This window comes from Magallana gigas, chromosome 7, assembly GCF_963853765.1.
Source record: "Magallana gigas chromosome 7, xbMagGiga1.1, whole genome shotgun sequence".
Taxonomy (NCBI): Eukaryota; Metazoa; Mollusca; class Bivalvia; order Ostreida; family Ostreidae; genus Magallana; species Magallana gigas.
Genome location: NC_088859.1, coordinates 20,973,351 through 20,984,448, shown reverse-complemented (window position 1 = coordinate 20,984,448; position 11,098 = coordinate 20,973,351).

Genomic DNA, 11,098 nt, shown 5'->3' with positions numbered 1-11,098 from the left:
AAAACTTTCAGAAAGATTTAGCAAAAGGATATATGAACAACCTAAAATGTATGGTAGTTTTTCGAAAGAACTCAAGTCTGTCCTATACGAAGGAGGATATGTTGCGTCAATAGGGATGCATGGTGTTATAAAACTGATAATACTACTACAGCAAGAATACAAATCAATTCATTTCGTGAAATGTTCTTTGTGGTCTTCTAAAGAAGTTTTGAGCATTTTCATTAAGGTAAAGAATAGATTAACGCTACTATTGAAAAACAGTGATTAATGTAATGTATTAGTCAATAAAAATTATACGAAATATTTGTAAAAGATACTATTTCAAAAGATGAAATTAATTTTCATTTGACACAGTCATCACATTTACAGATAATTTTCGATTAGGCCTTTATAAACGGACATCCATTTTTGGTGTAAACTGTCATGTTCTTTCATCAGCTATGCAAAAAATGAAAATTATCAAAAGCTTCATTATTTGTTTTAATCTCTCTCCTATCTTGTTTATGTATCCTCTTTTTGTAATGTTCCATCCTGGAGGTCTGATAAAATGAACTACATTTTTATTCATACATAATTGAGTTCTGATCGGATCAACAAGATCAATAAATCTGAAACCAATTATAAACTATTTTCACTTTGTTCTGCTTTCTTTATCTAAGTAGTTTCGTTTCGGGTTTCAATGGGATTATGTTCGTGCTTTGTGATTCAACTAAGATAAATCTTTATCGAGTTTTGTCTTTGTTTTTACTTCTACCATACGTGAGCCCATCGCTCTCCCAAAGTCTTCTATTCAAAGATGCTATCGAATTTTACATCTTGCTGGTTGTCTCTATGGAATGAAGAATCGCCCAACATGCAATAAAGTCGTAAAGGTGTAATCTTGTAAGGCTTTTTGAATGATCATAATCGTTCTGCGAACATGCAGTGAAACTCAAATGAAAGCAGTTCGGCGAAACAGTTCTAGAAGCAAAACATTTAATAGAGCGGTATTCGTAAACAATTTAAGAAAAATTTATAAAAAATTGAATATAAGTACATTTATGAACTACTTAGTTTTTTGTCGTGATTTTTTAATATTGGAATGACTCCAGGTTTCTTTTCATTTTTGACGTACTTTTCTTGACTGTTGACAACAGCATGCAGATCGATGAACACAGCGACCTTATCCAACTGGTTTTTTTGTTGATGATGAAATTGTAAAAAATGAGAAAATTTAAAGTTTAATGCATGAGTTTAAATCAGTAATATTGATTAAATCAATAATTTGTAACAATTCTTTCTTTCGAGTTTTTTTTTCCCGATTTTAATGATAGTTATGAGGGAACCACGGATTTTTATTTTGATATAGGCTAATGTTTATAAATTGATATAATATCTACATTCAGTATGATGGCCCCAGTTTCAAACAAGAAATTGAGTTTTTGACTTACTCCACTGTACTGCTCTATTGGGTGGTGTCCAAATTTCGTTGGGTGTGGTTTGACGTCCACTATTTTTTCTGCTCTATGATGGTTGTAAATTGTGCAATTTTTGACATTCCTCGAAACAATGACTTTTAAAAAACTCTTCCCAGTGAATATGTTGTAGGTATGCATTGTGATATACAAGGTTTCAGTCTTTTAATAAGTTTTTTCCATCAGTTTTCATGGAAAAATATCACGTGTTTGTGAAACTCAAAAGAGAATGAACGTTTCCATTGAAAATTTAGCGGTAGCTTTCCAAACCATTTTAGTTTTGTTTAGACATCTGCAATCAAGATTTACAAGCTATTTCAACAAAAAAAACTGAGTTGTTTTAAACAGACGATATTAAGTCCAAACTTTGTGTAAGCGTAAGAGCGATGTCGGTATAGTATGTATTGAGCAGTTTCTACCTGTTGCTAGGTTTCAAACTCGCTGGACGTCTGCTTGCACATCGTGTTTTCATCGATGATAAGATTGATGAAAACTTCTTTGCCGAATTCCCTGAATACATTGTATAAAGTTTGCCCTTTGAAGCTGTCGAACCTTTGAAGTTACCATGTATTCCCTCGTGGCTCTAAAAACAAACTCGACTATCTTGGATTTCTCTCTTCTCACACGGTTATCAGAAAATGGTATTGCCACAATGTGTGAATGACATACTTTCTGGTGAATCTTTCAAGTTTTTCGTAAATGAAAATGTCAAAATGGATCAAAAAAGGTGCGAACTCTTTCCGGTTTGATATGCGTGGGATTTATGTTTAGTTTATTGATCAAAGTGTCTTGCCGCCAACTTGACTTTTCTTAGAGTTTTACCAAGAAGAACAAAGTCAAACGCAATCTTACATGTAGTTCATGTTAGATTGTAATTTTTACTAAATGTGCTAGGTAGATAAATTTGAAAGTTACATACCGTGTAATTAAAGTAAAGAAACAAACTTTGTATCTTGGGTGCGATATTAACGATCAGTTCTTAATTGTGTATATGATTAAATGTACTTAAATAAAATATTTTCAGTACATTTGATTTTTACACATAAGTAGATGAACAAAACCAATTCCTGCTTAAAACATTGCAAATGATAAAGTTTGGGATGTATCTTTTGTACCAGATATTGCATATCAAGTCTACAAAGTTATGCCAACCTTTTTCTTTTTGATGATTTGGCCAATTATGCCTTCTCTTTTCTGTAACTTTTTTTTTATCCCGTATTGTTCCTCGCCCCTTTTTTCAATGTTGATAAATTCGGAAAGAAAGAAAAAAAAGAGAGTTTATTTTTTTTTAAAAGTGAACTATTTGTACATTGTTATCTTCCATAAATATTGTGTTTGTCGAAGTATTTTTAGTGGGGGTTTTTTTGTAAATTATTTTTAGTTATTGTATTCTTGATAAAATGAATTAGACAGTTCTGATTGTTTGTTTTTTACTCAATATATGCGTAACTGTATCATTCAATGCTTTTTTGTTTTCTATTCAAAATTACGGTAAACCGATATATGTATAAAGGGTTCAGGTACATGTTTTTTTCATATTTAAAAAAATGAATTTAATTTGGTCTCATTGCATTTACAACATACCGGGTTTGCTGTTACATGTACATGTACATAAGATTAATAGAATATTGTCGCAAGGAAAAGAATGACACAGTTGATATATTTGTTATTTTTGAATTATGCGTGATCTTTTTAGATTTATTAGCCATTTTACAGTTACAGTAGGAAAGTTTGGGCTTTTTTAAACTTCGTTTCAACCCGGTATTGGAATGTTTATAGAAATTTAAACCCTCTTTACTCAAAACATTCAAGGAAATTTGATTTATAAAAAAGCAGAACAAAGGAAACATCAGTATAGCATTGTTTTGAAATTAATATTTTCATTTCCTTGTGATTTTTGCAAAAATGGAATCTTAAAGTTTTATTATTTGTTTTGTCTTTTATGCTTTACCTAGTGTTTTATTTTCTTGTCAAAGACTCTTTGAACTTTCCATAAGAATGGTCTTGAAATATTATTGAATTTTTCTAAGAGTTTAGGTTTATAACACTGCTTAATTTCAAAGCGCGTGGCAGCAAAGCGTGTGAAAGTGAATATATTTGCATAAAAGGAACTAGTAATTTTACTTAGTTTTATTGTCTGATAAAAAAAAATTGTGTTTAGCATAGTTCATGTATAGTACTATAGCAGAGGTATCAAAATCTTGCGTATTAGAAAGAGGAACTTTTAATAAAATCTTCACCATAGATACAATTATTTTTTTTTCAGGATTATTATATATATTTCAAAAACTAGTTTGTTGAAATAAAAAAGTTCTCTTATAATACAATAAGATGAACGTGCCGTGAGGAGGGGTGGTCAAGGTCATTTTTAGTGAAAGATACTGGCCTTTGTTCAAGACCTTTTGCAAGGTTTGGAGAAAATGTTTCCATAACCACTTTGGTTTATGGATGTACAATACTTTAGTTTACCTATCAATGTTTTCATTCAATGTATATTTCCCCTTATGTTTGCATTGGAAATCTGCGACGTTCAGTTTCTATGAATACACTTTGCTAATCCATGCGCCATGAGCACAGATACAAACGTCTTCTCGTGTATATTTTTGTAAGATTACATGAAACTTTCAATCTTACATAACCAATTTGATATATACTTTGAAAAAAAATCATAAATATATATAAAAACAAAGTTTCTGGCACTATATTTTTTGTCGCGGAAGCTAACTAAATAACATGTTAAAATAGCTGTTCCATGTTTGTTTCATATCCCTGACTAAGAGCGCATATAATGGCTTTATAGCAGCGAGATACAGTTTTTCATACAAATAGACATTAGTATAAAAATAAAAATATAAGCATTCAATGCTTAAATGCATTCTTAAAATTGAAATTCTCCTGCTGTTTGCTTAATAGTGCAAATAATAAGTGAGAATTTTGTGAAATTTGATCAACTTTTCATTGTTTGGTTTCGAATGTGAAATGGGTATGATGCATACATATATATGTATGATACAGTTTTTATTTCGTTTTGTTTCTATTCGATCGTGGATATGATTGATAACCAAATGAAATTGCCTAAAATGCTACACCATCCATTTTATATTTTATCATTATTACTCGTGCAGAATTATATGCTATAAATTGAGACACATTTCCAACATACTGCATTTTGGACATTTATTTATTTCTTTGGGGAATTATAAGTCACTCTGGTATTTGATGATATTTTCGATTCATTATGCACTTGGAATATTTTACGAAGTTTGATACATTAACAAGATCAATTTGGTGCATGTTCAAGTGGTTATCTTATGAATAAATTAAAGCGAAATACGGTGACACTAATTTAATTTTCTTATGAATGTATTAATTAGTACATTAGTAAAACACTCAATCATTTAAAGAAACTTGTGAACTAAATTATTTAGAAAACTTTTAAAGTTTGAATTGATTTCACATTCAATGCATATTTTCCCTTGAATCAAATAGAAAAGAAACGTGCATATATGGGCCTTGTCTCCCATTTAAAGTAAAAAATCTCTCTAACTGTGGTAACTATAGTGGCATGAAAGGGGAGAAAAGAAATTAATTAGGTGATGCATGTACATGTAATTAAAAAGAATGTGCTAACTGACTACAGGTAAAGTGTTTAAAAATGTAATAGAAGTTTGATAATGTTGTAAGTTAATATCTCTCTAAGTTAATCTCTCTCTCTCTCTCTCTCTCTCTCTCTCTCTCTCTCTCTCTCTCTCTCTCTCTCTCTCTCTCTCTCTCTCTCTCTCTCTCAAACATCACAGTGGGTTTATAAACGAAAAATAGGGTATATCCTGAATTTGACATGATAAAGGAAAAAAAATAGATGTATTAAAAGGATGTAAGGTAACTTTAGATTCCTTAACATTCGCGTTAAAAATTGCATTTATTTACAAGTTCAATAATCCCAATTAAGCTGTTCGAAATAACGATATTCCAATCAGTACGATGTATTTTGCTCTTGGACCACTGGGTTTTTGAATGATTAGAATAATAAGACCAGTGTAAGTATGCAATTTAGATAATTTTACACTAAGTGGGGATGGGGAGGGGAAGTATATGCTTGTAAGAGTTTATGCAGATTATTATTTCCTTACTAATATGTTTTATTTTTAGGTTCACTTTTAAAACCTATCTTGTCTATTGAAGCTTTGTAAAACTACTATTAACACGCTTTTAAAATGCACACTTAATATCTGACATCGCATTTTTCATATTTTGTATTAAATGAGTAAATATAATAAACGTCCCTTAACAAATTTCAAAGAAATCAAACTTTTCTTGTGTCAATGACATGTCTGATATTGAGACCTATTGTAATAGAATGTGTTGTATACAGTGCTAAACTTCGGCCAGAAGTCCTCTTTCTCTCAGTACGATAGGCAATCTGCACCACATGATGAATCCCCGGCCATCGTCTGTCAATGAGTGTGGTTATCTGAGCTCGCTGTTTGCAGGGAATAATCAGTTTCTGAGCGTAAAGAGATGAAAACTTGATAATGATTCGCTTTATGGTTGGAAATAGACAAAGCAGACCTTGCCAAAACCACAAGGGATCTTAAATGTTCTCAAATGCAACAAACATGCTTTGATATAATGATTTGTCGGGTATATGGGATTAATGAGAAAAGTCAATTCCAAAAAGCATCATGAGTTCCTATTTTTTTCTTCTTTTTTTTTTTTTTTGGCTGAACCGATTTTGAGTACAGAAAAAAATGAAGTCGCATTTTCAACAACAAAAAGAATAATTATCTTCAACTATGCTGAACAAATACCTAAAAAATCTGAAAACAAAAAGTTTAAAGTTCAAGAGATAGAGATCGAGTCTAGTCGACTGTAGTGCACTAAGATGATGTGTCCATGATGATTAAAATTGACAAAGTTGTGTTGTGTTTTACTAAGAACTTCCAACTTTTAAAGTGTAAATACGACTGTTGAAGGGAAAGGAGTTACATGCAAGAGCCTTGAAACAGCATTAAGCCATTGAAGAAAATTTCGTCTCAATAGATCCCTAGTGCGCAGAAACTAGGTTCCTTATTATACAATCTGTGAAGAAACTAGACTCTGGTGAAGAGTAATCCAAGGCCGGTGCTACATTGTTAAAATTAACATTATCTGATTCTTCGGATTCATTTTACCAGTGGGATATTGATAAATTGTCGCGTCTTCCCCCATTATTGAAGTGGACATTTCTAGGGCGAGGAGGGAGAGAATCATCTTCTACTAATTTTATAGAAAACATTAATCAATTTTACTTTGGAGAGGTTCATTAAGGTTTAAAGACGGAAGGCGATCATTCTCTTGTTATTACATTAATAAAGCGAAGCCTTCTCTTTCTGGCGGCCACAGCACAATATATGAGCGTGATAATGACGCCCGCTTCTTTGCGTATTATCATGTGGATTCTATCTCTTTAGGAGAAAATCTCTCTCAGATGAAATTCTCGGAGAGAGAGAGAGAGAGAGAGAGAGAGAGAGAGAGAGAGAGAATACCGTATTCAATTCCACCAAAATAATATGAACTGACCAAACGCCAATTTGCTATCATTGCCAAGCTTCCTGTCACGAAAATATTATGAAAACAAATCTATGATTTTCGAATTAAATGGCTGTCATTATGAAGTCTAGAGTGGTTATTGGGAACGGTTCGATGATTTCTTTTATCCTATCAAAGCATTTGCAGGTTGTCTATTCTTCTTGTAGCATGTATCCGAGTAGAAACTGATCATCTATCTGACATTTCAGTCGATTGTGTTAATTTGTCAGTAGGGAGTATGTTATAGTGGTATATATATATATATATATATATATATACACATAGGCACCGATAATATCAACCTCTAAGGTTTGAAAAACAAGTACATTTGGCTCTCTGAAAGTTAAACTGACCTTTTGTCAACAATCGCCAGGCATCATGGCGAAAATGAAAACGGGATTTGCCAATAATGATGTTGAGAGCGTTCAAAACTATATCTTTCAAAGTTATTGAGAAATTCATTAGTATACCGGGTATCATTTTTGCTACTCGAAAGAAAATTAACCGTTAAAATTAAAATAAGTGGAAACAATCAAGTCTTTTCTAATGTTTAATTATGTTTTATTTGTAGATATCGCAACAAAACTACGTGATATTAAAAAAACCCCTTAAAATACATTTTCATGGTAGGCAAACGCCAACTTACACGTGCAGTTAGAACAGTTTTTAATTATTCGTGAAGAAAACCAATTCTCTGTTGCTACACCCCCCCCCCCCCAAAAAAAATCAAAGCAAACAAAAGGCATTGAAAGCAAACGAATTTGTTCTACCGACTTTTTGTAGACGTTGAAAAGTACATGGATACAAGAAAAATTAATCAAAATATGTTACATTATTCATACCCCTGCAAATAGTATCAAAGCATCAACCGTGGTTTCTTTTTTATCTTTTAATTTTTTTCATTCCGAACTGTAAAAAGTGGCAAATTTAGCGGTTATATGAATGATGTCATCAAAGCACAACGGTATGACAATGTCTCGCGTATATGCTTGTTATGAAGAGTGGTTCCTTTATTGTTGATGTACACGCATCCTTCATGTACTTCGTTTGAAGAACCAGGCGTGGATATACTCAGACATATTTAGCATGTTTTGCATTTATAATGCTCTTTTTTTTTTATAAATTAACAAAAGTCGACAGAGATATCATTAGCTTCGTTACCTTCTTTTACGAATCATCAAACGAAGTTTAAAACAAAAGATGAATTCAGCGAAAAGTGGTGTGATTTTGGTGGGTTTTTTTTTTGCACTTAGGAAGGATACTTCGCAGAATTTTCAAATTGCGTCGTAGGAGATGAAAACACCTATGGCGTTAGATACACCCCTTTACATTATTAAGAATTATGTAGCATATGCTGTCACTTAGAATTCCAAACACCGTTATATAATTTGTAGAGTCTATCAACACCTCTAAACTTTCAAGTGAATGTTTTTAATCAACAAAATATCGTATCATTAGAAATGTACAGAAATAACCAAGATTCTAAAATAGTCACCACAAAAATATGTATGAGAAATTGGTTGTTTACTTATTAACTTTTCTTTAAAAATGACTTGTCTTCCCCTTCATCTATTAAAAAGTTGTGATATAACGACCATATCGAGTCGCACAATTGAAATGCAAAAAATACAAATGTAGAGAAAATGAATAGTAAACATGGTATTCAATAAACTAGTAACACACCAGTCTATTCTTTCAAAATTAGATGAACTCAGAGTTACAATACTGTTATAAAAGTTAAGTTTTATATAAATTTTGTATAATCATAATGAGTATATTAAGTTTTATAATAAGCATATATGTATGAAAGTCGCCATTCTTACGGGGCGTGAAGATTTAAGGACGAAATCCAAGTGATGTACTTTGTATTGGTGATGTTTTTTTAATGTTTCAGTAATCCAGAAACGTCACGTGCAATGATGTTTTAACATCAGGTTGGTAATCAATCACTGAGTCTTAATTATCATCTTGCATGGACACACGTGATATACTTGAGGATAAGATTGCGTGCGTGGGTGTGTATAAAAATTAATAGAAACAGTTTTTCTTTCTGTTCAATTCCTTTCAATTAATTCTCTCAAACCATCATCATCCTGAGAGTAAGGTGACAATCACGTACAGTTTTGAAGACAATTTTTAAATGTCTTCAAAGTTTGCCATGTCTATCTTGTGCAAAGATCATGGGGGGGGGGGGGGGGTTAGCTGTGAAAAAGCTCAATAGCTATATCATCTATGAGTGACATGATCAAGAAATCAAAACATTCTTAAAATCCCAAGTGCGAAAGTGTGAATTAAGCGAGATTTTTGATGTTTTATTTATCTCCAACAAGACCGTCTATATGGTATCCAAACCAAAATAGCCTTGATATCTTGTAAACAGTCAAATCCGATTAACATGGAAAGATTGCTCTCTCTCTCTCTCTCTCTCTCTCTCTCTCTCTCAATAGAAGATTAATGATTAATTTCAAAATTAAAAATATACAAAAAATACAAGCTTTCGTTGCTCACTACAATTACGTACACGAATCAGGAATACTGTTCATATAGTCTTGCATGTCTGAAATATCAGTGTCGGTTTTTAACACTTAATCTATCATTTGTAGGTGTAAAACTTCACAAAGATGGACAAAACCCATTCATCACTCTGTCAGTGCAGTAGATAATCAGTATTACAGCCACATACATGTAATGAGAATTCAATAGTTTTGACATCCACATAAATATTTGACTTGCGGTACATGTATTATAAAACACCCAGAAATCAAAACCTCCCCCTGATTCCAATTAAAAAAAAACGTGTATCTTTCCTTGTATTTCTACTGGTTCGAGTATAACACCGTTGAAATGCTATATTGATATCTCTTGTTGACAAAACCTTTCATCGACTTTCTAGATTAGCCATCTTAAACACAAAATGATTTGTTATTGCTCAGAGAATAATAAGGGATTAATCAAAAGAAACGACAATATTGTTCCTACTGCCGCTCAATTTGATTTGCTTCTTGTTGGTCCCCGAGGTCAAATTAGGTTAAAAGCAATCGACAGGTTGTGTACAGGGGTAAGCCAATAGTCTACACAACTTTGATTGTTGAGTATCAGCAAAGCTGACTTTATTGTGAGATTAAAGACCATGATAATGGAATTGGATTTCGTGCTCGAGAACCATGAGCTTGTTTCTGAGACTAGAAGCACGATACTCGAATTGCAAAGTATGTTCGCAATAAATTGTGAATGTTTGGGTTTAGCTGTGTTTAACCAAATAAATATATAATTGTTTATAGAAAACCCGGGTTTATGCGTAATTTTCCATATAATACGCAATGTGAAAGAGTTATCATTACCGTGTTTCGTTACTATGTACAGTAAAGTGCCTATGTATTTAGGTTCACTTATACATCAGAACAGACTATATTCTGTCCTTATGGAAAACAGAAATGTAAACGCTATATAAATACATGTATCTGTCTGAATCTCTATTGAAAGACAATCTGATATTCCTAAAATTGCTTGAACTGTGCACCACATTTGCAGCAATGGGCCATCGTCTCATTTTTTTTTCTTGGTGTGCTTTACAATCATCAATTTTTGCAAAGCTTCGTAAATTCTGACGTCTGACAAATCATTTGCAAAACTGAAGCCAGCTGAAAATATCAAATTATTTCTCTTTCTGTGCTATAGCAAATCAGTCACTTGAAGATTTTCTATCTAATGACTACCATTCAGAGCATTTGGGATATTTTCCAGAGAGGAAAAAAAGAACCTTAAACTTCAAATAATCATGAATTCAAACCATGGAGTATGTTAATTCCCCGTTATAATGACAGTTTGTCCTGTCCAGACGAAAAGACAAATTATTTAAAATTACCATTGATCCAACGACTGGTTGTCTGACTTCTACTGTTTTCATCATCATCGTCGTCGTCGTCGTCTTCGTCGCTGTCATCATCATCATCATCGTCGTCATCGTTGCAGGAAACATAAATGGTATTTTTCCCCCTACTAAATACATCATCAACTTCATCATCTTCATCTTCATCATCGTTGCAGGAAACATAAAATGGTATTTTTTCTTTCCT